This window comes from Camelus bactrianus, chromosome 27 (assembly GCF_048773025.1).
Source record: "Camelus bactrianus isolate YW-2024 breed Bactrian camel chromosome 27, ASM4877302v1, whole genome shotgun sequence".
Taxonomy (NCBI): domain Eukaryota; kingdom Metazoa; phylum Chordata; class Mammalia; order Artiodactyla; family Camelidae; genus Camelus; species Camelus bactrianus.
The window spans coordinates 34,664,379-34,690,372 of record NC_133565.1 but is presented as its reverse complement, the minus strand read 5'-3'; the positions used below and the strand labels follow the sequence as shown (position 1 = coordinate 34,690,372).

Here is a 25,994-nt window from a genome sequence, read left to right as displayed (position 1 = left end):
TTTTTCTTTGTGTTTACAGCTTGGCTAGCTGGTGCAAAAGGTTTAGCTTTCTGCCTATCTCAGCTTTCAATATGCCTTCTTCACTAAGCTTTGTCATTTGTAGCTTTTGATTTAAAGTGAGAGATAACTGACCCTTTCACTTAAACATTTAAAGAGGCCATTGTAGGGCTATTAATTGGTGTAATTTCAATATTGCTGTACCTCAGGGAATAAGGAGACCAGAGGAGAGGGAGAGAGATGGGAAATGTCCAATCGATGGAGCAGTCAGAACACATACAACATATATCAAGTTTGCCATCTTATATGGGCATGGCTTGCGGCACCACAAAGCAATTGCAATGGTAACATCAAAGGTGACTGATCACAGATGACCATAATAAATATAATGAAAAAGTTTGAAATATTGTGAAAATTACCAAAATGTGACACAGGGACACGAAGTGACCACATGCTGTTGAAAAAGTGGCACTGATAAGTTTGCTCGATGCAGGATTGCCACTTCAATTTGTATAAAATGCAGTATCTATGAAGCATAATAAAGGGAAGTGCCATAAAATGAGACACGTCTGTATACACATACGTGGAACTCACTTAGATATGTAAGTATTTGTATTTTTAACTTTGCAAACTACATGTTTTGTAATTTATTTTTCCCAAAGGTCCCCGAATACACTTTTTACAAACCCACTTTTTCCTCTTCCTGGGCACCCAGCTAGAATTTATTTCCCAACCTTCCTTGTAGTTAGTTACCTATGACCATGTGACCAAGTCCTAAGCCAAATATGTGGGAAGGGGTAATGTACACTCCCTTCAGGATGAGCCAATAAAAGTCCCCTCAAAAGGGTCTGCCATTCCCAGTCTGCTCAAAGAATGGAGAGGAGCCAGGGGAAAGCTCAAAGATTCTAAGGGACACTATAGATAGAAGGACCCTGGGTCCCAAATGACCACATGGAGAAGAGCACCCACCACTGCCATCCACATATATCAGATTGTAAAGTAAATAAGAAATAAAATTTTACTGTGTAGAGCCACGTATATTTGGAGGTTGTTTAGTTACAGTAGTTAGCCCACCCTAACTAGTGCATTCCCATTAAATTCTTCCAACCCCTGCCCTATAAGGAATTTTGTTAAGGAAATTTCTCTTATCTCAATCCATCAATAACTACTATTAGTCTGCTTTTAAGATATATCCCGAATTTAGCCAGTTTTTAGCATTTCCATCTCACCTAGTTCAAACCCACTACCACTTTCTCATTTTAGTTACTTAAGTGATATCCCTCCTTCTATCTTGGATCCACTACAGTCAACAGGCAGAGCTGTGCTTTTTAAAGGTAAATCTGATCCTGTCACTCTCCTATCCAAAACTGTGAACAGATCTCCATAACACAATCAAATAAAACTGAAACCTCTTACTGTGGCCTAACTTCACCTTTTCCTTCACTCCACTCCAGCCCAGCCTCACTGGTCTTTTTTCTGTGTTTACGCCTATTCCTGCTTCACAACCTTTATGCTTCCTTCCTGCTCTCTGCCTAGACTTTCTTCCGTATCAGTGAGGTCTCCACTCAAATGCCAACTCCTGCATGAGGTTTTTCTTTACTATCCTATCTAAAATAACCCTCTTCCCCCACTCTATTCTCCTTATCCTGATTTATTCTTAATCAGAGAACCTGATGCACTACCTAGAATTATTATTTGTATTTTTGTTTATTATCTGACTTCCCCATTAAAGGGTAAATTAAAAGGCTTGTCCTTTTTTTATTGAAGTATTGTTGATTTATAATGTTGTGCCAGTTTCAGGTGTACAGTAAAGTGATTCCGTTACACATATATATTCATTCTTTTTACGGCTGAGTAGTATTCCATTGCAAACACGCGCGCACGCGCGCGCGTGTGTGTGTTTATATGTGTATACCATAGCTTCTTTATCCATTCATCTCTCGATGGACATTTAGGTTGATTCCATGTCTTGGCTATTGAAAATAGTGCTACTATGAACACTGGGGTGCATGTATCTTTCTGAATTAGAGTTTCCTCTGGATATATGCCCAGGAGTAGAACTGCTGGATCATATGGTAACTCTATTTTTAGTTTAAGGATCCTCTATACTGTCCTCCATAGTGGCTGCACCAATTTACATTCCCACCAACAATGTAGGAGGGTTCCCTTTTCTCCACACCGTCTTCAGCATTTATTATTTGTAGACTTTTTAATGATAGTCATTCTGACTGGTGTGAAGGGATACCCCACTGTAGCTTTGATTTGCATTTCTTTGATAATTAGTGATATTGAGCATCTTTTCATGTGCCTATTGGCCATCTGTATGAATGACTTGTCTTTGTCATCATAGGTATACACAGCTCAAAAGTATATTAGTTAAAGGAATAAATAAATTCATATCCACATTAATTCATGTATTTTAGCAATCATTTTATTGCTTAAGGTAGTCATTTTATTAAACTTCACTATAGCTTTTACCTACTGACTTCTCATCGATTTTCATGTATATGTACCACTTCATCTGACTTCCTGTGAGACCTATTTTCAACCACTGGACAATGTAAAATGCCAAATGACATCATTTAAATGAGGAATCTAAAAAATAATAACAATAATAATGACACAAATGAGCTAATTATTATTTTGATTTCTTTAATATGTGAAAGCACATTTGACTGTCCTTTATGATTGGTTACCACATTCTGTTGATTCTTATTTTGTAGTTGGCTTTATTCCTTTGATAACTATGTAAGTTTAAAAAGCTAAAGATCTAATCTGTTCCTAGAAATGATAATTAGTACATACATATAAACTGAAAAAAGTGCAGTATACTGTATATATATATTTACATGCAATATAATACGTATGTGCAGTTGAACTGTAATAATTCTACCTAATAAAACTGAAAAAGGAGGGAAAAAGTAAGTAAAAAACAAACAATTGGACAACGTATGGCTTTAAAAATGAGCAACTACTAACCGAAGTTCCTTCCTAAGGAGGTAACCAATGTTGCTGATAAAATAAGCATGTCCAGCAACAGTACGTATAGAAGAGCGGCTCTTACGAGGACAAAAGAGGACATCCAAATGGCCAAGGAGGATATGAAAAAGAACTCAACATCCGTGGTAAATTAGATTATTGCTCAAAACATTCACTACCAACCCTCAAGTCCACTGGAGACTCAGCATACCTCCCCACCCCCAAATTTAGGCTACTTACACCCAGCAGGAAATATGGGAATAAGCAAAACAGAAACATACTTCTTAATTTACATATTCATAAATTTTTATTCCTTCAATTCCTTTCAAGATATCCTTCATTTCAGCTCTTCTTTGGACTTTCAGTAAGAATCAGAGATACGGGAAATTTATCTATAGGTTGATTCACTTAGGAGCTCCATAAATGTCTGCATAATTTTGGAGGTTTTGTTGACAAGAGATACTCAATGACTATAGCTAGCACATCAAAATGCTGAGACTCAGCACCTTCCACATGCTTAAGCTTGTGCAACCAGAATTCAGCACTATTTGGGCCTCAGAATCTTTCATCTCTACTGTTCTGTCCATGGAACACATGTTTCCCTAATACGTCTTCCAGGCACATAGCGGCTTTTCAGATGTGCATACTCTCAAGCAGTTGAAGAGTTTCCAGGTATACTTTAAACTCAGATTTGAGTCCTCCATATGAATGATTCTGAGGGGCTTTCAGAAGCAGTAGATCCTTTTAGTAGACCATCTCTTCTTGTGCACTTTGGGAGAAGTCCCACAAACTCTTTAGTCTTTGTCCCTACCACATTTTTTATCTGTTCTGCTTTTTATACCCTTTTAACAATGATTCTAAGGTTCCCTTTATTAACTATTGTTGCTCAATTCCTTCATTCCAGACAACTCAACCAACGTTCCAAAACTCTTCAACAATTAAGCATTCTGAGGGAAAAAAAAAAATCCAAAGGAAACAAATAAACAAAGTAATTTTTCATAGCCCTAAGATCTTTTTCTGTGACAGTCCAGACAGTAAATACTTTAAGCTTTGTGCATCACATATAGCCTCTGTCACATATTTAGGTTTTCTGTGGGTTTTCTTTTACTCTTTTAAAGGTTCAAAAATGTAAAAACTATTTTTAGCTTTCAGACAGCACAAAAACAGGCCACCTGCCCGCTCTGGCCTGTGGGCAGGAGCCCGTCTGTCATTATACTAGAGGATTTGGGTATGCTATTTTCATTATCAGTAGCACTGAGTGAAGCTTCTGGGAGCTGGTGAGACGCCTACAGGACAATGAAGGAGCCAACCATGCTAACATACGGGAGAAATAACCCAAGCTAAGAGGAACAGGTAGTGCAAAATCAGAAACAAACTTGGCATAGCTGAGGAACAGAAAGGAACTCAGTATGGCTGAAAAAAGTATTCAAAAAGAAAAATGGGGAGAGATGAAGTCAGAGATAGGAGGAAAGGACTGGTTCATACAGTACCTTGCAGCCTGGGATTCTATTCTAAATGTAATAGAAAGCCTCTAGGTATTGTATAGTTTTGTTTTTATACACAGGGAATGATACCCCTGAATTATGTTTTTAAAAGATTACTCTTTTAAAAGTGGAAATATGGGGGGAGGGTATAGCTCAGTGGTAGTGTGTGTGCTTCCATGCACACGATCCTGGGTTCAATCCCCAGGACCTCCATTAAAATGAATAAGTAAGTAAATAAACTTAATTACCTCCCCCCCAAACAAACAAACAAAAACCAAACAACAAATAAGGAAGTTTCTTTTTAAGTAGAACTTTGTAAGCAGTTGGACATACAAGCCTGTAAAGGAAATGAAACGACTAGAGACCTGGTATCATTAGCACACGAAGGGCATTTTAAGCAATCAGACTAGGTGAACTCACACACACAGACTGCAAACAGAGAAAAAGAACTACGACCAAGCCCTGTGGGTCATCAGTGTTTAGCGGTTCAGCAGGAAAAAAAGGAGAGTCAAAAATAGAGCAGCTAATGACTTAAAAACACATAGCAGTAACAGTAGTAGTAATAACAGTAATAATGGCTAACTCTTATAACACTTATTATGTATGACACTATTCATTTGAGCCATTAAATCTTAGAACAACTTTGTGGAGATAAGCACTATTATCATCATTTTCAAATGAGGAAACTGAAGAACAGAGGATAAACAACTTGCTATAGATGACACATCTAAGTAGAGGAAAACCACCAGACAAATGAAGGGTCATGAAAAGAGAAGTATTTCAAGAAGCAGCCAATGAAGTCAGATAAAACAGAGAAATGACCTATGGATCTGAAACCATGGAAATCATCTGTGACCATTTTGTGTTTGATTTTTAAGATTATAGCTGGTTGAGTCTGGGAATGAAGCTCAATTTCCTCATAGCATCAGTATGAGAGAGAAATAAGTTAATATATGAAAAGAATTTAAAACAGTATCTGGCACATAACAGCATATAAGTGTTGGCAAGTATTATTATTATCATTATTATTATTATTGAGTATTCCATTACCTACTTATTATCTAAAGCAGGCATCTTACCTTTACTATTATAAATCATTCATGGTCAGTAATCTTTTTTTTAGTATCATCTTCAAATAATATGAATATTTAAGACAATGTGAAGATATAGGAAACCACTTGCTCCCAGAAGTTAAAGCTAAGCCACTACTAACCACCCATCAAATGTGACCCTCCATTAAATTAGTATTCAGGTCTAAAGATCTTAAGACCTAAAACAGATCAACAACCTGCAACATTTGCCTCAGATACTTTGAAGTCATTTAGGCAGCTCCTGGAACTAGGACAAATCAGTGTACCTCTCTCAAACAATTACCACTGCAATTACCAGTGTCCACCTAGCATCAGAAAACCATAAGCAAGTAATGCACTTGAAAACAGCCATGATTAGATCTAGGCATACCCCCTGCTCTAGTAAATTTATTCCACAGAGCCAACAAATTGTTTTAAGAAACACATCTCAAGGGAAGCTAAATTAAATATCAATGACAATCTCATAAGAACTGAAAGAAGAAATTTAGATTAGGAAGAGCCACACTTTGAAATTTATAAACTATAGCTGGGATTAGCTGTTTAGCAATGATTCACCACAGCAATGATTTTATAGGAAAAAGCACCCTGGGGAGTTTAAAAAAAAAACAGCACTGATATACAGTAACCTTCTATTTGGACAACTTTTACAGATGCAATTGAGATGTCTACTAACAGAAAGCAACCGAAAGAAAATGCCAACAATGACAAGTAGTATGTAAATGTGGTACCCATAGTCTACTGAAATTAAAAGACTCCCCACAAAACTCTGAATACAGATATCTAAAGCAAAGTAGCCTTATGACCTGGGACAAGCTATTTAAATTGCAATATTATTCACTGCCATTTAATCATGGTCTAATGCAGAGGTAAGGCAAACTTCTTCCATAAAGGCCCAGAAAGTTAACATGTTGAACTTTGCAGGTCATGTAGTCTCTTTCCCAAATACTCAACTCTGCCCCTGTAAGATGCAACAGTCATCAACCAAAACTAACCCTCACATCACCTGCCTTTTACTCATAAAAACTAAAATCCAGAAAAAAAGTTAACTGATAGAAAGTTAGATGTGACTAGGCATTCCTGTGCTATGATAATAAAAAATTAAACATGTTCCATATAGTTTATATCATCTTCAATGGAAATGAAAAGCAAAGCAAAGCAAAGCAAAGCTTAAGTCATTTGGATGTGCTAGCAAATCTGTTGATGTTATTAAGGAATTAAAAGAACACCACTTTTTCAAACTGTGCAAATGAAGAAAAACTAAAATAATTTCTAACTAATTTTTAATCAACTAATAAAATAATGTCATGCTGAGGGTTATTCTAGTCAGAATATTATAAGGTCATGAGAATGAGTGACTCTCACCATAAATACAAGAAAAAAAATCTAGACAGACTACTAAGAGCTGGACAAAATTAATTTTTTAAAGCCATTAGGGAGCCGAGAATACAAATAAGTCTAAAGAAACTCAAACCCATAGATGGACAAGTCGGACAAGTCACTTCTAGGTAAAGAGACAAGTGACCACTTTCAACTCAAAGACCATGGTGAGCAAAGGGGCAAATAATCCTATCAACTGATGTGATGGGCTGAAACCCAAAGGAGCCCCACAAGCAGAGCTGATCAACACAGCCTAAAACTCCTCCCCCAGGGGCTTTTAGCGTATGGAGCAGCAGGCACAGAGCTCAGGGCAGACCAGAAGGGCAGACTGGGATCTTCTGGAGACTGGAAAGCCAAGTGCAGGATTATAAAGAGACCTCTACAATCCGGCTGTACTTAAATCCCAAGCTCTGTTGTAGGGTAGAGACTGGATTCATCCTCAAAATACTGGAAACCAAAAATAACTATAGCTATAAACCAGCCCACATATAACTCAATTCTACGTCAGAATGAAGACATTAGCCCCTAAACCCTTTTGGTCTGTCTGTTAGTATGCCTTTTTCCATGAGGAAGCAGTTATAAACTTCATTCTAACTGTTCTTTTTATATGTAATATTCACATGCAATAAAAATTATAGGATATTCAAAGAATCATGAAAATGTGGCCCACAGGCAAGAGAAAAAAGTCAAAATAAAGCCACATACGGCCCAGATGTGGGAATTAGCAAAGACTTTAAAATAACTCTTATAAATACATGTTTGAGAAAAGTATGGATTTTATATATTTTAGCAAAGAAGTGAAAACACTAAAAAAAAAAAAAAGCCAAATGGAAATTCTCAAACTAAAAAAATAGTTTAAAAAATACAATATTTGAAATGAAAAGTTCATGGAATAGGCTTATCAACAAACATGGTATCGAAAAGATCACTAAAGGCAAGAAATCAATAGAAATTATCCAAACAAAAGCATAGAGAAGAAAGAAACAAAAAAGTTTAAGATCAGAGAGCCACAGATCTGTGAGGTAGTATCCAACAGTCTGGAAAGAGATGTAAAAGAGAACTATTTGAAGAGAAAATTGCAGAATTTTTCCAAAATTGATGTAAAAATAAATCCAAGATCCAAGAAACTCAGCAAATCACAAAAAAATAAATAAATACAAAGAAAGCTGCACCTAAGTACATCATAGTAAAACTGTTTAAAATCAAACATAAAGAGAAAAATCTTAAAAGTACCCAAAGAAAAAGAACAATTTATATTCAGGTTAACAGCAAAAATGAGAGTTGACTTTTCATCAAAAGCAATAAAAACTAGAAGACAACAGATAATATATTTTAATTGCTGAAAGAAAAAAACCTGTCAACCTAGAATTCTAAATATCCTTTAACATGAAGATAAAAATAAACGTATTTTTCACAACATTGTAAAATGATTATAAATCAATAAAAAAAATGTTAAAAAAAATAAAATAAACGTATTTTCAGACAAATAAAAGCTCAAAGAATTCATCACCAGCAGACATACAATACAAAAAATTCTACAGGGATTTCCTCAGACTGAAAAAAAATAATCTCAAATGGAAGTCCAGATCTACAGGAAAGAATGAAGAGTACAAGAAAATACTGGAAACAAGTAAGGTAATGTCCACCACACCTTTACACATGAGAATTAAAGCTATCTTTATTCTCAGTATGACTTTATACACAGAGAATCTAATTTAATTTACCAAGTCCAAATGACACAAAGTCAATATACACAAATAAAGTAAATTCTAACTACCAACCAACACAATTGGAAAAATGAAATTTAAAAAACAATATCGTTCATAATAGTCAAAAAACAACACTTAGAAATAAAGTTAGCAAAAAGATGTGAAAGACCTCTAAAATGAAAACCATGAAACTTTGCTGAAAGAAATTAAAGACAATCTCAATAAACATAGAGATATGCCATGTTCGAGAACAGGAAGACCCAACATTATTAAGATGCAAACTTTCCCCAAATTGATCTATATATGCAAAACAATTCCAGTCAAAATCCCAGCAAGCTATTTTGCAGATATTGACATATATTTAAATGAAAAGCAAAAGACTCAAAATAGCCAACATAATATTGAAGGAGAAAAACAAGGTTGGAAAACCAAACTACAGGACTTTAAGACTTATTTTAAAGCTACGGTAATCAAGACAGCTAAAAGAATGGACAAATAGATCAATGGAACAGAAAAGAGCCCAGAAAAAACCAACTACAGTCAACAGATCTTTGACAAAGGAGCAAAGGTATAGTCTTTTCAACAAATGGTGCTAGAACAAATAGACACCTACATGCAAAAAAAAAAAAAAGAGTATAGACATAAACCTTCCACATTTCACAAAAATTAACTCAAAATGGATCACAGACCTAACTGTAAAACAAAAACTATAAAACTTGTAGAAGACAGCATAGAGGAAAACCCAGATAACCTTGAGTTTGGTGATGACCTTCTAAACACAACACCAAGCCATGAAAAAAATATTGACAGTTGGAGGTCATTAAAATCAAACACTGCTCTGCAAAAGACACCATTAAGAGAACGAAAAGACAAGCTACAAACTGGGAGAAAAATCTTTGCAAAACACATTATCTTATAAAGGACTGGTATTCAAACTAGATAAAGAATTCTTAAAACCTAGGTGGGGAGGTTATAGCTCAAGTGGTAGAAATGCATGCTTAGCATGCATGAGGTCCTAGGTTCAATCCCCAGTACTTTCATTAAAAATAAATGAATAAATAAAAACAAACGTAATTACCTCCCCACACAAAAAACAATTAATTAAAAAATAAACTTAAAAAAAAAACCCTAACAACAAGGAAACAAACAATCCAATTAAAATGGCAAAATGAGACACTGGACACTCACCAAAGAAGATATACAGATGGCAAATAAGCATTTGAAAAGATGCTCAACATCATATGTTATCAGAGAATTAAAATTGGATACTGAAAGACTGTATACTGAATATAATTTACGTGTTTCTTAAGAATTTGGACTCCTGTAATAAACGTCAATTTTTCTGACAGTGATATTCATAGAAACTACTGATATCTGTCCCTATCCTCAGTATCACCAGACTGGCTTTCGGTTTATAGAAAAGATTTCTTCCTGTCAGTATAAATTCCCCTCTGTTTTCACTGCTGCTTCTAACTCACGTGACCTTAGAAACCAAATACGTATTTGAATTGTCTAAAATAAGACTAACCTCTAAATGAAAGCCTGAGGGATTCTGATACAAGTACAGAAATGTTAAGCATATTATTTTCATAAAATCTCCATTAACCACTTAGAGAACATTTTTGTTATAGTAAAATTTTATGGGAAAAACACATGCTTTATAGTCACGGAGAAGTTCAGATCCTTTTAGCACTTACCAGCACATAATCCTGGATAAATAAATAATAAACCATCTTCCCTAAATGTTTGCATACTTGTTATATATCACCATTAACACCAAACTCAGAGTTGCTATGAAATTAAACAGATACTGCATATAAAAAACAATATTTGCTACAAAGTACAAAATTAAAAAGTCTATTTTTACCTTTGATTCATATAGTTCACATGACAAATTTACTGAATTTTACTGTCTTTTGTACAGTCAACAATATTTTCCATTTTCTCACATTTTTTTATGTCTTGAGTTTCTATATATGGTGTTTGTTTTCCCTTCCAAAAAGCTTATGAGTATTTTAGCCTTTCTTGTCCTCTGTAACTGAGACACTTCTCCTGCATGGCCCCAGTAGCAGAAATGGGAAAGAATGTGCAATCCTAACTGCACACACTCCAAGATCATAAATAAGCTTTCTAAGGTCAAAGTTTCTGTCTGCTTCTTACTAGTAATATAGCTTTTAGGCTATTTCTCTAAGCCTTAGTTTCTCCATATTCAAAAAGAATGTCAATCTCCAATAATTTGGCCAATTATTTAAAACAAAACACCCACTGAAATTTTTTAAGTTAATAAAATAGAAAGTATATATTCTTAAAAGTCTCCAAGAGCTGACAAGATAGTAAGGAATTATAAGAAACATAAGAAAAGGGCAGGAACTCAAAGAAGTAAGCAGAATGCTGAAGCCAAGTTAGCCCCTGACCAAAGCCAAACTTGGGATTTGGTTTTCACAGTCTCCTAAAATAAAAAAAAAGCCCACAGCCCACCCTAGGTAGTGAGTCTGATAGGAGACTCTACACGATACAACTGGAACCCATAAAATAAACAAGTAAACCTGTCCCATCCGAACCCATCTCCCAAGAACTTCAAGGAAAGTTGATCTGGCACTGAGCTGTAAAGGAGAGTTCCTGACAAGTTGTAATTTTTTCTGCAAAGGGCCAGATTATAAATACTTCAGGCTTTGGAGGCCATACTGACTTCTGCTGCAACCACTCAACTCTGGTTGTAGCCTGAAAACAGCCACAGACAGTGCAGAAACAAATGAGCACAGTTGTGTTCTAATAAAAAAAAAAAAAAAACCTGAAAGGGACAAGAACCATTAAAAATGACTTTGAAGATTTGAAAAAAGAATTTCTAAAATTATAAAACACAACTGAAATTAAAAATAAAATACAATAGTTGAAATGAGTAAACTAAAAGATATATCTGAAGAAATTATCCACATTGAAAGAAGAAAAATATGAAAAAATAAAGTTGAGAAGAAATCTAATATATATGTAAACTGGAGGTCCTGAAAAAGGAAAGAAACAGCATTGAAATCATAACATCATGTTCTTGAATAACTCTATTTGGATTTGCTGAAGTTTTTTTTTAAATTTTTTTATTGAAGTGTAGTTGATTTACAATGTTACTTTCAGGTGTACAGCAAAGTGATTCAGTTATACATATACATACATATACATTTTTTCTTTTCAGATTCTTTTCCACTATATATTATTACAATAAGTTGAATATGGTTCCCTGTGCTATACAGCATGTCCTTGTTGCTTCTCTCTTTTATATATAGTAATGTGTCTCTGTTAATCCCCAATCCCTAATTTATCTCTCCCTGCCCCTTCCCATTTGGTAACCACAGTTTGTTTTCTATGTCTGTGAGTCTGTTTTTGGTTTGTAAATAGAATTTGTATCACTTTTATAGATCCCACATATAAGTGATATCATACGACACTTATCTTTCTCTGACTTACTTCACTCAGGATGACAATATCCAGGTCCATCCATGTCACTGTAAATGGCATTACTTCATTCTTTTTTATGGCTGAGTTTTATTCCATTGTATATGTATACCACATCTTTATCCATTCATCTGTCAATGGACATTTAGGTTGCTTCCATGTCTTGGCTACTGTAAACAGTACTGTTACGAACAATCGGGTGCATTTATCTTTTTGAATTAGAGTTTCCTCCAGATATATGCCCAGGAGTGAGACTGTTTGATTATATGGTAACTCAATTTTTAGTTTTTTAAGGAATCTCCACACTGTCCTCCATGGTGTCTGCACCAATTAACATTCCCACCAACAGCATAGGAGGGTTCCTTTCTCCCCGCACCCTCTCCAGTATTTATTTGTAAACTTTTTAATGATGGTCGTTCTGACTGGTGTGAGGTGATACCTCATTGTAGTTTTGATTTGCATTTCTCTAATTAGTGATGTTGAGCATCTTTTCATGTGTCTGTTCACCATCTGGATGTCTTCTTTGGAGAAATGTTTATTTAGGTCTTCTGGCCATTTATTTATTGTATTGTTTGGGGGTTTTTTGTTTATATTAAGCTATACAAACCGTTTGTATATTTTGGAAGGTAGTCCCTTGTCGGTTGTCATTTGCAAACATTTTCTCCCATTCTGTAGGTTGTCTTTTCATTTTGTTTATGGTTTCCTTTGCTGTACAAAGACTTTTAAGTTTAATTAGGTCCCATTTGTTTATGTTTGCTTTTATTTCCATTACTCTAGGAGCTGGTTCAAAAAAAATACTGCTGAAATTTATGTCAAAGAGTGTTCTGTCTATGTTTTCCTCTAGGAGTTTTACAGTATCCAGTCATACATTTAGGTCTTTAATCCATTTTGAGTTTATTTTTGTTATGCTGTAAGAGAATGTCCTAATTTCATTCTTTTGCAGGTAGCTGTCCAGTTTTCCCAGCACCACTTATTGAAGAGACTGTCTTTTCTTCATCGTATATTCTTGCCTCCTCTGTCATAGATTAATTGATAAGTACGTGGGTTTATTTCTGGACTTTCTAGCCTGTTTCAGTGATCTGTGTCGGTTTCTGTGCCATATACCCTTTTACAATGTGATACTGACACTCTTCCCTATGTTCTCTGCTCCTTCAACTTGGATGGACCTTTATAACTGTCTTGGCAAGCAGAATGCAGTGAAGTGAAGCTGACTGACTTCTGAGACTGGATCATAAACAGCAACATGGCTTCCATCTGGCGCTTTCTCCCTCAAGAATTCTAGCAGTCAGCCTTTAACAACACTGAAAAAGCTCTATGGAAAAATCCACATGGAAAGGAACTCAGGCAAAATTGCCAAGCTGAACCGCTCCTGAATTACTGATCCACAAAAACTGTAAACAAAATTAGAAGCTCCTAAGGATTGGGCTTAACTTGTTACACTGCAATAGATGACTAACATACTAGAAAATTCTCACATTGCTATAAACTTAAAAAGATAGTCTAAATAATCCATATGACAATAAGTAAACAGAAAATATTCTGAATAAACTATAACAAAAATATTACATTTCAAAACTTGTGAGATGCAGCTAAAGCAATACTTTATAGGGAAATTTATAACCCTAAATAGATATAATAGAAAAAAAACAAAAAGTAGCAAACTGTCTATTCAAGAAGACAGAAAAAAACAGCAAAATAAAACTAGGACAAGTAAAAGGAAATAACAGAAATAAGAAATAATAAGAAAATATAAAATAAAAAGGGCCAACAAAGCCAGAAATTAGGTCTTTGAAGAAAACTATAAATTGGCAAACCTCTGACAAGAGTAATGAAGGGAAAAAGAAAAAGGGATCAGGAATGGAAAAAAAAGGCAAAAACTACCAATGCTGCAAATATTAAAATGGTAAAAGGATTTTTTAACTTAGCTGAAATTGAAAAAAAAAATCCTAAAAAATATATAACTTCACATAGCCTAAGAAGACACAGAAAACCTGTAGGGTCCCATTAAAAACAAAAACAACAACAACAACAAAAATGACTAAAATAAAAAATCTCCCCAACTAAGAAAACTCAAGAGCCACACTACGTTGCCAGCAAATTCTCCCAAAAACTAAAGGAGTAAATAATCCAATCTTAAATAAATTCAATGCTTTTTATGAGACTGGTACAACCTTGAAACCAAAAAAAAAAAAAAAAAAAAAAAACTGGCAAAGACCAGAGAAGAAAGAAAAGTTAAAAGCCAATCTTACTCCTGAACCTACATGCAAAAATCCCAAACAAATAAAGCAAACAAAATCCAGCAATCCGAGTACAATATACTATGATCAAGTTAGGTATTCCAGGAAAACAAAGACAAATCTGACATTACTATCAGAAAGTCAATTAATATAATCAACCATATTTTTAAATCCATAAAAATTCAATTATTTATTCACTAAAACAATGTTGTTTTATGCTGGATTATTTATTGGGCTTTTTGGTGTGTGTGAAATTTGACACAATGATTCTAAAATATACATGAAAACGCAATGGGCTAAAGACAGCCAAGACTCAGTCTCTCGAAGAACAGCAGCAAAGTGGGAAAGCTTGCCTTATCAAAAATTAAAACTTCTAAAGCTATAAGTAGTTAAGATGGTGTTTTACTAGTGAAGGAACAGACAAATAGACCAATTGAACAGAGAAGCAAGTCCAGAAACAAAACTGCCAAATATGGACACTTGGCACATAGGTCAGATGAGGCGCAGCAGGTCACTGAAGAAAAGATGAATTTTTCAAAACCAATGCTGAAACAATCAAGTGTCCATTTGGGGTAGAGTAAGACTGGATCTCACACTATTTATAAAATTTATTCCAGATGAAGACCAAATTTGTGAAAATTTGGCTAAAACTTACAACTCTGAGAAGATAATACAGAGAATATCTCCTTTACCTCAGCCTAGGACAGGGTTTCTTTAAAAGGATTCAAATAGTACTAGTCAAAGCTGATAAATTCAACTACATTAAAACTGAGAAATTCTTTTGTTCAACAGGCAGCACAGAAAGTGAAATAACAAGCCAAAAATAGAAGATACAGGTATAACTGAAAGACCAGTATCCAAAACATATACAAAATTTTTAAAAATTAGTAAGAAAAGCAAGACTACCTAATTGAAAAAAATTGGACAAACAACTTGAACAGGCATGTCTTAAGAAGAAAACTCAAATGACTATAAAAAGATGCTCAACTCCATCAGTAATCATGGAAATGCAAATTAAAATCATGAAATACCATTACACCCTTCAGATTGGCAAAAATTAAGAGTCCGACAATGCCAAATGTTGAGAATATAAAGCAGTGGGAATTCTCAAATACTGTGCTGGAATTATAAATTGAAATCACAATTTCGAAAAACACTACACCATTATCAAAGCTGAATATGTGCATACCTCACAACCCAGCAATTCCATTCCTAAGAACTCAAGAGAAATACTTGTGCAATTGCAAACATGAAACAGGTATGAGAGTACTCACCACCAAATTGTTTGTATAAGAGTAAGAAATTAAAATCAACTCAAATGTCCATCATAACTAGAATAATTAAATTGTAGTATACAATGGAATACTTTATCATAATGAAATCTAATGAACCACAGCTAACAACTTGGAATTAATTTCAGAAATGCTGAACTAAATTTTTAAAATCACATAGAACAGTCATATGAAGTTCAAAAACAAGGAAAACCAAACGAGGAGTCTGAACAGCAGATGCAGAGATACAGATCTTTGTGAAGACCCTGACAGGCAAGACTATCACCCTCGAGGTTGAGTCCACTGACACCAATAAGAATGTCAAAGCTACAATCTAAGACAAGGAGGGCATCCCACCTGACCAGCAGCATCTGATTTTCACGGGGAAACAGCTGGAGGATGGCCGTACTCTGTCAGATTACGATGTTCAGAAAGAGTCCACCTTGCATTCAGTGCTTCGTTTGGGAGGCGGCATCACTGAGCCTTCCCTCCACCAACTCACCCAGAAATACAACTGCCACAAGGTGATCTAGCCGCCAGTGTTATGCTCTCCTGCACGCCTGTGCTGTCAACTGCCGCAAGAAGCAGTGCGGCCACACCAACAACCTGCACCCCAAGAAGAAGGTTAATAAGGCCCCTCCACCGGCTCCTCCTTTGACCGCTGGGCGGCCTCCTGCCCAAGCCCCATGGCTCTGGGACCTCAGTAAAGTTTCCCTTTCCATGACTAGGGGAAAAAAAAGGAAAACTGAACTATACTACTTAAGGATATATGACCTGGGATTTAAAATTATGAAGCAAAGCAAAAAAACAACAGTCACAGAGGTGAGAATAACAGCCACCTTCACAGAGTGGGAATGTTGACAAGGGCAAGGGAAATACGAGGTAATGAAGAGGCGATCCTGGCTTTTTGGCCCAGGCAACAAAAACCCAAATATTCACTTCATAATTTTCTTTAAATTGCATATACTTTTTTCACTCTCCTATATATATGAGGGGGATAAAAGTAACAACTTCAAATGATTGCTATGGTAATTTAATACAACAAAGCACTGCGTGTGAGCCCCAGAGCTTGACTTCCTTCCGTACTAGCAGGTACCCTGCCCTGTCCCTCTAGTATTCCTATCTCTTACTCTTTATACTCATGGTATACATCTTACCTGCCTTACTAGACTATAAGCAGCTGTCCACTGAATGCTTGGGAAATTTAAGAGATTTAAGGCAAAAAGAGGAAGAAGAAAGGCTACAGTTGAGGAGAGGGGAAGTTTTGGGAAAAACAATCGGGACAGAACTTGATTTTTGCTTCAATGAAAACACCCAGGACATCAGGAGTTTAGTTCCAATGCTTCAAGGAGCCTGGCAGCACAGGGAGAGAAAGCAGGTGAATCATCTATTTTCCCTTCTGACCCCGGCACCAGAAAACAGTTAAAGAAGATTACCATTCATTGATATCAATCATCTAATATTTAGAAGCAACAAAGTGTACCTATGTTCCAAAATCTACTTCTTCTGAAATACTCTTAAAAACAACAACAACAACAACAAAAGAAAACCACAATAACAAAGACACTCAGGCTATAAGACTCTCTGGAACAAATCAACTCCTTCTCAATTACTTGAGGAAGAAACTCTATTTTTTAATTAATTTATTCAACACATATTACTTATTCATTGTTCAAAAGATTAAATACAAGTATCAGATACAGACTTGTTAATAAAATTGTGGTGAATCAACACAACAGAAAATTATGCCTCCATAAGAAAGAGTAAGATCCATATGTACCAATATGGAGTGCTCTCCAGTATATATTGCTAAATGGGAAAAAAAAAAGAAATATAAAACAGTATATATAGTACATTACCTCTCGTATATGAAAGGAAAATACAGACATACACATGCATCTAACTTTGAAAGAATAAAATTGAAATAAGTGATCAGAAACTTACAAAAATGATTCTCTACAGAGGAACAAGGAGGAAACAGAGTAAAGGGATGAGGATAAAAATGAGATTTCTACAAATACCTTTACATCTGGTTTCTCCTTTTGGACTATGTAAGTATCTAATATATCCAAAGGGTAGTATTAAATTAAAAAATGGGACGCAAACCCTAAAATGAAAAACAAATGGACCTAACTACATATCAAATTGGTAACAATCACACCAAGAAAATGATTTCAAGTGACTTTTAAATATAGTACTAACAATAAGTATAATCTTGGTGGGATACATTCTAAGGGCAAAATGAAACACAAGGAAATCTTAAAGTTCACTGAGCAGTTTTAACTTATTTTGAAACTATTTTAGATATACTTAAGGAAAAAAATCAGTGTTAATAAAAACTAAGATTTTCAATGTAAAAGAGATTAAAACTAAAGTACTCTTTTTTAAAAAAAAGATGAAGAAAAATGCAATGTTAAATGTGAATTAGAAATATCAATATGACCTCATGCCTTCCCCCACCTCAACCAGGCCTGTAAGTGATGACAGCCCCATAAAAAGGAGCACATCTAGCATCTAAATGTTGGTTTCTGAACATCATCCTCCACCATCAGGAGACGGATCTTCTTAGAGAAACTGCTGATTCCAGTCTAAAGCAGGAAAAAGTCCTTGGTGAGTCAAGGTATCTCATACCCAGAAGTAAGGACTCACTCAAAGACTAGTAAGGAATCTAGGCAAAAAGAACTCAGAAGTCTGCTTGAACTGACTTCTAACGCCCTTATCTGAAACAATACGAGCATCAAAAATCCCAATATCCGTAACTACTTTGTAATACAACAAATAAAAATCCAAGAGACCATTAAAAAAGTCATCTGTCACCACTACAGATGACTACTAAACCAACTCCTTACTCTGAAAACTACACAAGAAAGAATTAAGCATTTATTTATTCTGCCCTTTGAGGAAGAACTGCAGTTGACACCCAGGTGATGAAGGTTATAAACCCTGTGTTAACAGAAGAATGACAGTTAAAAAAGTTAAAAAATTACAGAAATAGAAAAATCACTGTTTTTTCAACCTTCAATTAAATAGCTGACCTGCCCAAAGCTCAACAAAAGATGCTAAAATCACTAGGTAAAGTATATTTTGATGAACAGAGTATCTGTATGGTACCAAAGTATCAGGAAAAAATATACTTTTACAATGGTAAGATACAGCAAGCACCATTTCAAACTTCATAAAACTCAGATCACTAATATGTGACATTATATACCTCTCATTGTATGCAACATGAAATATAACATTACCTATGAAATATTCTTGCCATAACTTTTTAACATGCATAATCAAATCTTTGAAATACAACTTCCAGTGTACAGGATATACAGGGAACACAGGAACAAGGTAAACAAAAGCACAAGGAAATAATTAGATAATTGGAAACAGCTATTCTATGAGATAATGATCTCTTCTTGTGAAAGAAGTTTCAATAGCATAAGGAAAAAAAGTAGGGTAAGAAATTTTTCTAGGTTATAAGAGACTAAAAAGATAATTCAAATGCAATGCAAAAATCTTGACTGAACTCTGGTCTGAAAAAATCATTTTGTGGGTCAATTCAGAAAATTTAAATGTGGTCTGAATATTAAATGTTATTAGGAAATTACTATTATTCTTCTTAGGTGTCGATAATTGCACATGTGAAGAATGTGATGTGAAGAATTATCTATTTTCTTAGGAGATATATGCTATTTTGAGGTAAAAGTCAAAATATCACAACTTTCAAAAGGTTCAGTTAAAGTAAATACACACACATAGAAAACAATAAAGCAAATATTGTCAACTTTTGAATCTCAGTGGCAGACTTATCAATGTTCTTTGTTCTGTTCTTTCAACTTTTCAATATCTTCTAAGTTTTTTCATTATAAAAAAAAAGTAGGGAGAAGACAGGAAGAAAACTAAAAAAGGTAGAGCTGCAAAAGAAAGAAAAAAAATATGATCTAAAGATCATTTATGAACACATATCCAGTTACCTGAAGAACTTTTTCCCTTTAAAAAAAAAAAATCCAGAGACTACTCAGTCCACTATTATCTGATCAATATCAGTAAACAATTCAAACAAATACTTACACACTACAAACAGCAATAGTGCTACAATCTGTCAATGATTTAAGAAATGTTTGTCTTTGGCAAACAGAACATTTTATAATGCCTCACATTGAATCAAAATACATTCTAACATCCATTAATCTGATATACTAAGACATCAAAAAAAGCATTTCTTTGAGCTTTTTTTGAATTGAAAAATGTGATCGTGAAAGACAGCTAGCAGACTATCCATCTAAGATTTACGTTCATCAGCAACAAACTTTGACGGCCATTTATTTACACCACACAATGAAATTCTTTAAATTCTTGATCTCATATTTAAACATAACAAGAAATAGACATATTCAAGGGGGAAAAGGAAGACTTGTTGAGTATCAGCTATGTGCTAGGTGCTTTACACAGAGTGTTTAATGATAATCTTGTGAGGTAAATAGTCCCATTTGAGACATGAACATTCTTGAAGCTCACAAATGTTAAGTAACTTGCCCACAAGTGACAGCTCATACGTGATAAGGCTGGAAATGTAATCAAAGTCTGTTGGAAATGCAGGTTTGAAAGTCTATATTCTTTCCATTTAATTGGCCTTAACATATTTAATATTTAGACAGAAAAGCCCATCTAAAGAAAAAGTATGTTTAAAAGAATACCTTCATATTCAAGGAGCTACATAATCAAAACTGAAAAAAAGAAAAACTACCCTCTAAAATTACTGCTAGTTGCAAAAAAAAAAAAAACCACCAATTCTTAACAAGCCAGCTGTCTATGACACTGGACAGTTAGTCCTTTCCTCACTGTACATGTAAAATTACACTCCAGTTGCCCGTTGAATGACCCCACTGCCAAAATATGTTAGCAACATAATTCACATTAAAACCCAGAGCCCAAACACTATTTGGAAAATGCTTTACATGTTTACTAGCCCTATCTCAAGTATGTTCCCCACTCAAAACAGGCTATTTTCAGCATATTCTTTGATCTAGCATATACTTTTCTGGTACTCTAAAATAATACTAAACTTATAAACAAGGAAATCTACCTAAATACAAACATTCCATAACTGAACACTAAAATATTATGTGATTGTGCATTTGTCTACTGCACAAAAATATACCAAAACTATACGTCTCTAACATAACACAAATTATGTATGCTCTTTCCATAGGATCAAAATTCCATTATCTATGTCTCTTGTGTATCTAAAGATACACACAAAATATGTAGAGAAATCTGTATCTTAAAGAGTTTTCCCATTTAAAATTAAACTGAATTTGAACTGAGCTAGTGACCAGAAGAGGGCATGAGGTGGCTTGTAGAGTTGCAGAAACAGCCTGTATCTTGATGTGGGTGTTGGTTATATTGGTGTATTCACTTAGTGAAAATTTACTGAGCTGCACATTTATGATATTATACATTATAATTTATAATAAGCATATTCTTTTTTAAAAATCCTCAATCTAAAAACCTGCCTTGCTGTATTGCACTGATACCAAAGAAGCCAGCTCAGTAAAGTAGACCAGCTATTAGGGATTTCACTAGAGCTACAAAAGAAGCAAACACTACGTCCTACATGAGTGGCACCTAATTTAACCTGGAAGGAAAGCTTCCTGAAGATACATCTGAACTGAGTTCTACAGATCAGACAGGAGACTGCCAAGCAAAGAAAAAGGGAAGAGAAAGTCAGGAAAGAGAATAGAGTGAGCAAAGACAAGAGAGAAAGCATCTTATCTGAGAGGGAGCCTAAGCTCCATAACAGTGGATGAAAGAATTTAAGGAAGAGAGCAAGGAAGGAAAGCTTTAAGTAAGAGTCAGATCATGATGATCTCATATACATGTCATGCTACAGTTTAAGCTTTATCCTGAAAGCAGCAAGGAAGCAGTAAAGACCTTTCAACACAAAAGGACATGATTAGATTTCTATTTGTACTATGTCAACTATGGTGCCGGTCATGTTTGCAACCCCATTTTGAGAAGTCAGCCTGCACTCTGTCCCATGTTTTTCACCATTATGATCCTGCCCCACACCCCACAAATAAACACACAGCCAACACTAAATGGCCAGGAGTGGTCACATGACCCATGTAACCCATGTACACAGGCTTGCTAGCAGCCCCTGAGTAAAAAAGCTGAGCCAAAAAAAAAAATTGTTTCTTGAGAATTCAAACCAGAAAATCCTAGGGAGAAGAAGTTAGCAACAGGAGCTCAAGTTAAAACGATAGTAGCCAGGAGGCAAAATGTTGGCATGGGAGTGACACAGTAGTTATAAGGAGGCAGAAATTAGGAATAAATGGAAGCTATGACATAGAAGGGGGAAAATCAGAGTAGAGAGGAAAAAATAATACAAAAACAGCAAGAGTAGCTAAGAGCACTAGAATGAAATCTGTCTTTTCCTGCTTCTAGTTTTATTTATTAAGGTCCCATTCTTCTGAGACCAAGTTGCTTAATTTTTCCTGGGTTCCTTTGTGCATGTTTTCATTTGATAAGCCCTCCATTACTTAAGGTAACTTGAGTCTCTTCCTTGCAATTGAAAGAGCCTAACTAAAAGAGCATCTTAGAACACTTACTCTGGCAACAAACAGTGCAGAGAACGAGCCAGAGGGAACGGCAAACCAAGAGGCAGGAAAGAAGACAAGAAGACCACTCAGAGAGCACTACAGAAGCCCTACAGACAGTTAGGGTTAAAACACAGCAAAACTAGCAACCAGGAATGATCTGAAATATCATGAGAGAGAATGTGCAGGACTTGATGTCAGTAACATGTATGGTACAGAGTGGAGTGGAGGATGACTCCCAGGTTCCTGAGGCTTCCTGAGGGGCGAGATACCATTCATCAAGATAAGAAATCAAAAGAAAAGTTTTTTTGCAGTTTGTCTCCCTCTACCTCTACCTTTTGAAGGGGAAGAGAGGCAGAGAAGAGTTTTATTCTGTACATGCATGAAGTGCTTGTGAAATGTGAATCCAAGTGGAGATGTCCACTAGCAGTGATTTACAGGGGACCAGAGTAGAGGCAAGAGCCCTACACAGCAGCTCCAGATTAAGGAATAAATATATTAAGCCCATCTTACGGTTTTAAAACATGACTGAAAAATCTGACTAATATTTATTTTAAACTAAGCTAATATAACTAAAAAGCATGAACTAAAAAATTTAATATTCTTGACAAACCACATGTTCCAAGCTCCTGCATTTCTCTGTAAACACTGAAGATTGAACAAACTTGGGCAATAGTATAATCTAAATGATTAGAAAATACGGGGTTTATATTTCTAACTTCTACTGAAGTTTTACTTTTTTTAAAACTTAAGTTAATTACCCTCATGAACTATACACCACTAAGGGAAAATACTGTTAAAAAGCCGTATGTTAGACAATGAATCTTCTGATGTTTAAACTGTAATAACAAGATTTTTTTAGAGTACTTAATCACATAATTTACTAGCTTTGACATTCAACTCTACCTGTACTGTACATGTGGGTTTCTGCCCTGCAATCTTTTCTCCTTTCACCTAACTTTTGCCCCCAAATCCATTACTGCCAACCCAGAATTTGACAATGAGCTTGTGCCACAAACCCAGCTGCCTACTGGCCACCTACATCTAATAAAAATATAATCACCTATACTCAGCATGTCACAAATTGAATTCCTTTCTTGACAAAAGTAAAAAGAAAAATTCCATTTGTCCCTCATAAAGGCACAAGCTAGAAACCTAGATCTTACCCTCTATGAACACTCTCCCTAATCCCAAATCCAATGAAACCACCAAATCCTGTCTAGTTTCAAAACCCAAACGAAGACCCACCATCATCATTTACCCTCCTGATATTCTCACCTTCACTTTTAGTCTATCCTTCTATCCACCCTCCTCAAAACAGCCAGAGTGACCTTTTAAAAATGCCAATCTGATAATTTCAGTCCCTACTGTAAATCCTTCAATAACTTGATAAATATTACAGTCACCATCAAAGCAAGTCACTCCATAGAAGCTCCGAAGTTCAATGAGAAACTTACTTTAGTTATATCTTTTTTTGTAGGTTCACCCCAAAAGAATCATCAGGAAATTTCTTCAGATCCTGAAAATTCCTTAAAACATGCATATAACAGCTGATATATTTAAGAGAAAAGCATGCAGCACTGTTTGCAAAAACAAAGACTGAAAATAACCTCAAGACCACCAAAACGGAACACTATCCAGCCATTAAATGAGGCACTTCCAAACGTAGTGCTGTTAGGGGATCTCTAGGATCTATTAGTAAGTGTGGGGACAAAAAGCTGTATACACAGTGTACGGTATGCAAGCATTTCTCTGTGTGCATTTTAAGAGTATAAATGTGTACACTTGTCTGCTGGAAACATCACGGGAGGGATACACACAAAGATGAAATAATCGTTGCTTCCAAGCAGGGAAAATAAGTGGTTGGAGGATAAGAGAAAGAGAAACGCTTTACTGTGCACTCTTCTGAACCTTCAGATTTTCATACAATGTCTGGTCATGCCCTATAATTTTAATGTGATTTTTTGCCCTCCTCAGTTCCACACACACAAAATAAAAAATTTTTAAGTACTGACTACAAAAATCTCTCTATACTTCATCCCTATACCAACATTAAAAATATGCACTGATCATTTGGTATAACATCACATTTCCTTTTAGACAGCTCAGGAGTTCAACAAACATTTTATTCAATATTTACTACTGCTGAGAAGTCTGCTGGTAATGACATCAGTGAACACTGCATGAGAACTGTACCAGCTCCCTGAAAAAGGAAGACAGCAGCACCCGCTAGCAGAATTTTATTACTAAATTCACATTAAAATCTTCAGCGGTTAAGGATAGCTACAAATCTTACTTTTCCAGCAAATTCGAAAACAGCAAATGAAAAAAAAAAAAAGTCCCCTGGTATCCTTCAAACACAGTGCAAAAGATCTGTAAATGTCTACGAGGTGAAGCAAGTGATAGTACATGAAGACACAATTATATTCATCAGTGTTGTGTGATTTAATCCTTATAGAAGTCCCTACAATGTCAGATCTGGACCACCCCACGCGTCCTACGGCAGACACAAGAAGAGAAGCAGGCTGTGCGACCTTACAAAAGCACACACCCCCTGCCCTGGGCTTCCAAGCGCTCTCTCTCCACCAAACTAAACCCTCCAAACACGGGTGTCAGTTGCTCCCCTTAAGCCCCACTGTGGGGAATACACTAAGCTAAGCGAACATCCCTTCAGGATCTCACGGCAAAGACCTTTCAACCAAAGAAAGGCTCACGACCGGGGAGAAGATAAAAGGAGAGGAGGTCTGGGGGAGAGGCCGCCGCCAAGGGCGACACCAGATCTCCTGGGAGGTAAGAGCATCTCGAAACAGACCATCTGAAAGCCGAGTTGGGTGGAGGAAGAGCCACCGGCTGGACGGTGAGCGAGCCGGGGGATGAACAGGCCCACAGGGAAGGGGTGGGCAGCGGTGGATCTGCCCGGGAGCTGGGGGTCGCAGGGCTGGGGGCAGCCGTCACTGGGAGTGAGGGGCTGTGACTACGTCTGCGCTCACGAAGGATGAGCGTCTCGAGGCCTTATTAAGTCCTGAGAGAGTCCGCAGCGGGCTCCAGTGGGGTGTGCCGGGCGTGGGCCCGGGACAGACTGCGGGGAGGCTGGAGGCCAGCACGGGGTCCGACCGGCGGAAGGCACAGTAGGCGGGGCCCAGGGGGCCCGGGGCAGCGATCGGGGTCAGGGAGGCTCTGGGGCAGACCCACTCGCGGGCGCGTCTGCGCTGGGCGGGGCGGGGCGGCTCCGCGGGGGCCAAAGGGAGAGACCGAGACGTGGGCCGGGCCGGGCGGCAGGGCCGCTGGGCGGCTGGGGCGGGTCTTACCTCGGGCTCCGCCGCGGTGGCCACCGCAGCCCCCTCCTCTTCGGCGGAAACCGCCTCCCAGCCGCGGCCCCCGGTGAGGCCGGAGGGGACGGCAGAGGCCGAAGGCACAGAGGGTCGCACGGTCCCCAGCGGGTGGGCCCAGCCGCCTCAGGGTCCGGGCAGACGGCCGCCGCGCATCCCCCGCCCTGTCAGAGAGACTCCGCCCGGCCTGGGCAGGCACATCGCCCGCCGCGCCCGCCCAGAGAGCACGCGCTGGACCGCCGCCTCGACCGCTGTCGCCGCCTCTGCCAGCGCCGCGGGCGCTCCGCCGCCGCCCCTCACAGTGCTGGCCGGACTCTCACCGGCCGCCGCCAACCGCCGCCGCGTCCCAGTCCGCTCCGGCCCGCGCGCCCCCGGCCCCGCGCACGCGGCCCCGCCCCGCGCGACTCCCGGGCTGCAGACGAGCCGGCGCGCGCGCACTCACCTCCCACGCCCCCTACGGCCGGCCGGAGCCGGCCCGCC

General features: G+C 37.1%; 1 protein-coding gene and 1 pseudogene across 8 annotated transcripts in view; one reads left to right on the top strand and one right to left on the bottom strand.

Annotated features, from left to right (window-relative positions):
- MYO9A (myosin IXA) overlaps positions 1-25,926 on the bottom strand; it is a 175,552-nt gene extending 149,626 nt beyond the window's left edge. For 5 of the 8 annotated variants that reach the window (XM_074354173.1, XM_074354174.1, XM_074354179.1 and 2 more), the window contains exon 1: positions 25,494-25,925. The gene's annotated coding sequence lies outside the window, so the exon portion shown is untranslated. Of the gene's footprint in view, positions 1-15,949; positions 16,081-25,493 lie in introns of those variants that run through there. The other 3 variants (XM_074354176.1, XM_074354177.1, XM_045516910.2) reach the window with 2 other exon arrangements.
- On the top strand, positions 7,029-16,809 carry LOC105069276 (ubiquitin-ribosomal protein eL40 fusion protein-like; annotated as a pseudogene).
- Positions 25,927-25,994: the final 68 nt, after the last annotated feature.